This window comes from Hippocampus comes, unplaced genomic scaffold (genome assembly GCF_001891065.2).
Source record: "Hippocampus comes isolate QL1 unplaced genomic scaffold, H_comes_QL1_v1.1 scaffold9, whole genome shotgun sequence".
Lineage (NCBI taxonomy): Eukaryota > Metazoa > Chordata > Actinopteri > Syngnathiformes > Syngnathidae > Hippocampus > Hippocampus comes.
This window is the reverse complement of record NW_017805275.1, coordinates 2774644-2779303: the sequence shown is the minus strand read 5'-3', so window position 1 is coordinate 2779303 and position 4660 is coordinate 2774644.

Below are 4660 nucleotides of genomic sequence, written 5' to 3'. Positions count from 1 at the left end.
ATATATATGTTATTCTAATGTTAGTTGCTCCATGTACAGCACTTTGTGTGCAGCGATGGCTGTTTGAAAGTGCTCTATAAATACAGTTCAGTTGAGTTGAGAAACAGAACACTCTAGAGAAGAAACCTCAACAAGGCTTAAATGTCAGTCACCAGTGCATTTGTACCAATGAAAAAGTTATTTTTTTTGATTACTTGTTTTCCAAGCACAAGTAGCATTTAGGATACAACTCAACTCAACTGTATTGATAGAGCACTTTCAAACAGCCATCGCTGCATACAAAGTGCTGTACATGGAGCAACTAACATATATACAACAATAAAGTAATAATCAGTAACAAAGATGGTAGTACCGTATTGGCCCGAATATAAGACGGTGTTTTTTGCATTGAAATAAGACTGAAAAAGTGGGGGTCATCTTATATTCGGGGTCTAGACGTTATACCCATTCACAATGCTCGATGGCGCCAGATATCATTGAAGCGAATGCTGAACTTGACTCCCCAGGCCAAAGCGAACCCGTGTCACGAAGAATAAAAATAAAAATAGTGGAAGCACGAAGAAGACAAATGAAAAATAGCGGTAGGAAAGAAAAGAGAAGAAAATAATGGAAAAGATAACAGAAAATGGAGAAACGTAGCGACAATCTGGAGAAAAGTGGGTCGAAGATCGGCCAGGTTAACCGGCAGCTGAGGCGAAGTTATGATGTAATTTACATTTCCAAAACCAGAAGCCATTCATTTACGAATGTTATTGCACTTTATTTTACATATTTAAATGTTCAGATATTCAGATTTGAATGAGGCAAAATAACATGCTTTTTCTCTCAAATATATTGTTATCATTTGTTTCAGATGTACTGTAATTATTTTCTGTATAAAAATTAATTTGGTGTTCAAAAAGTCTTTTTTCAAACTTGAGTCTTGAAAAAGAGGGGGTCGTCTTATAATCAGGGCCGTCTTATATTCGGGCCAATACGGTAGGCACCAAACAGTAAAACTAAGATCAAATCTGAGTCATGCTGAGTCAAATGCCAAAGAATACAAGTAAGTTTTGAGGCTGGTTTTAAAGATGGGCAGCGAGGGGGCTTGCCGAATGTTCAGTGGGAGGTCATTCCAGAGAGAGGGACCATAAACGGAAAAGGCCTAGGGGCGGATGAGCTCAGAGAGGGAAGGTGGTGCGAGGTCATTTAAAGATTTGAATAGGATCTTGAAAAGAACTCTAAAATGTATAGGGAGCCAGTGAAGGGATGCCAGAGTAGGAGTTATGTGCTTCCTCTTACGAGTACCAGTCAAGAGGTGAGCAGCAACATTCTGGACCAGCTGGAGACGCTTAGTATTGGCTGACTCCAAAGTAAAGTGCATTGCAGTAATACAGAGAAACTCATTTTAGGAGCATGCTAAGGTTTATAACACTGTGCTCTACTCACATTCAGAATAATGCTACCAAACTGATGACATTGCTGATGTATAATGATGTGAAATGTAACAGTAGCAGTCCTATACTGTGCACCCACTCAGGGTTCGAGAACCCACTCTGCCACTATGGAAGCGGACCTAAAACCCCAGGCTGACGACTCAATCGATAGCTTTACATATTTGGGTGAAATCACAAATTCATAGGGTGTTGTTGTGTGGGTGGTGAGGCAGCACGGTGGACGACAGGTTAAGCATGTCTGCCTCACAGTGCAGAGGGGGTCGATTCTAGGCTCCGGAGTTTGGAGTTTGGAATGTTCTCCCTAGCCTGCGAGGGTTTTCTCCGGGCGCTCCGGTTTCCTCCCACATTCCAAAAACACACATGGTAGGTTAATTGAATTCTCAAAGGTGTGAGTGTGAATGGTTGTTTGTCGATGTGTCCACATCGATTGGCTAGCAACCAGATCAGTCCAGGGTGTTGCCCGCCTACTGCCTGAAGACGGCTGGGATAGGCGTCAGCACGCCCAAAACCATCATGAGGATAAGCGGCTTGGATAATGGATGGATGGGTTGTGTTGAAACATTACGTTTAAATGCTGCTGATCCGATTTTAAACTTGGTTTTCATTCAACTTGATTGCTCAAAAGTGATTTTACTGTTCAATTTATTGTTGTAATTTTTTTATGTCACAAATTGTGCAGATTATTTTCAACTTTTTGCAAGAATACGTTAACATAAAATGTGACTAGGAATTTGCACCAAAACCAGAAACCCACATAGCATAATTGGGAGCGAATCAGATGCTTCCAAATTCATGTGGGAATAAAGAAGCACTTAAGTCGGACTGCCAAAGGACCACTCTCCCATTCTTCCCCAAACAGGAGGTAGACGCATTTGAATTCCAAGAAGGAAGGACAGAGTAATACATCAGGCCTTGATCAAAGTGTTCTCCTGAAGTCAGCACTATCGGGCAGTATTTCTCAGCCATGACAGAGAAGCAAAGTGAAACATTTTGAAAACAAATTTGTCACAGGGGATTATTTTTGTCTTTACGATGACCTTGCAGTAAACGAAACAAGCCGCAAAACATCTTAGCGTCCCTTCCCATTGCTTTCCACAGCATGGGTTAGTGCCACACCCTAGATGATGAACCGGATGCCCCCTGACTCCTGGTTCTGACTGGAATATTGAAATGATATCGAGTGTCCTTCAGTTTTTTTTCCCCGCTTCATTAATGCAGTAAATACACAGCTTGTGTTTTCATCCCAAAAGCCGGTTACTATATAAGCACCACAGATGAAGACAAACGATATATGCTCATGTTATGTTTGTTCAACAATCTGCTGTAAGCTGAGACGGTTTAGAAGACGCAAAATGGGATTTATACACAGTCCTCTTGGTGGGTGCCTACTGTTGCACTGCAGCCTGATACGTTTGACTTTGGCCCACAGTCTGAGTGTGATTTATGATCAAACAACACCTGAACCCGGGATTTATTATCCATTACTGCTGTCCGTCAGGCAACATTACATTACACTCTGCCGCTCATCTCGCTTTACTGAGCAGCAACACAATGGCAGCGAGAAATGCGCTTTTAGAGCTCACGCTTGCAAAACATCGGGTGTCACTACAATGTCTAAAGAGGCTTCTCCTATGAAGCAGCCTGCTTTGTAGTGTGTTCTTGGCATGCCGTTCACCTGAGGTTCTCCTCTGCTGCACGGTTGTTGTTACACACTGTTGTTTTGTGAGCTTCGCATTTCAAATTAATATCGCAACTAGGTTTAAGCCATTGCCTTTTTTTTTTTTTTTTTAATACTAGACTGTAGTGCTCAATAAAACAAAATTCTTATTGTTGGCCTACTTGAACGTGAATCAGCACATTAAAAGCCATGTGTCATTCCACTTCTGTAACATGGGCAACTTTATAAATTTGGTAGGATGCTCCCTAGAAACACAAAAACAGAAATGAGCCACTCCTCCATTTCCCTGCGCCAAAAACACTGCAACTATTTACATGTCTGAATGGTTCAGCGACTGAGCACAAACAGATTCAGAATGCAGCACAGCTTTTGAGATATGCTCCAATGTGCTATTTTAGTCCTGCTGCATTGCATTGACATTCAGAGCATTCTTTCAATCCCAGTATTTTCTTTTCTTTGACAATTTACAAGAAAACATTGGTGCAGGATTACTTTAAGGGCAGTCGAGTCAAATTTTTAATCTTAACAATTATGTGTTTTACATGCCCCCGTGAGTCTAAACACAGCATTCTGAATAATATTGTGTTCATGAAGTATGGATTAAGCAGCAAAAATCCACCACTTTTTATCCATCTTAGCGGGCGGCCATTTTGCCACTTGCTGAAAATGACATCTCCGTGCCTATTGGGTCAGGGAACGACCAATCACGGCTCACCCGTTTTCTGTGTTTGGTCTTGTGACATTCTCAAGGTGAGCCATTCTTGGTCAGTCCCTGAGCGCTGTTCAATTTTAATGTCATTTTCAGTTGACAGCAAGTGCCAAAATGGCTGCCCCTGCGATGGATGAAAATGGATGGATTTTGCTGGTTTATTCACAAGCCATGAACGCAATACTGTTTTAACCACCACACCCACAATGCAGTGTTTATACTAGTGGGACTTCAAAGAAAAAAAATGTGTTAACTTCCCCTTTAAAATGTGATTCCGTATTTTCTGCAAAACAAGGAATGCCAAGTTTTTAATGTTTACAATCACAACTAAAGTACAGCTAGCTCATTCTAAAATGTTTCATCCACCGAATTAGTCCACGTTTGCAGTTTCAGCAAAATATGTGCATTTTATAGAAACAGCTGCTGTGCATTAGCACGCTGTGAATTACTGTGAGAATTTTGTCAAGTATGTCACGCTCACTCTCGGCCGTAATGAGGACAATTGTGATAGAAAATGAGTGGATGGATGCTCAACTTGCTTCAAGTTGACTTACTGTTAGAGGAATCTATGAGCAAAATTGTATCATGTTTAAAGTTTCATTTAATTTGGGCACATCTAAACGTTTGGGTGCGTATCCAGCACCCCCAAATGCCTGTGCACAAAGGCGCCGGCCACCTGGCCGGAGGGCTGTTGAAGTCCGCCATTAGCACGTCAATGCAGGTGGGCAATCACAGGGGAGAGGGCGAAACTCGGTCACAAAAGGGGAATGAATAATTTGGGAACAGCGGTTGAACAACAAAAGACGAGTTGAGAACACCCGTCGCGCCCAGGCGACA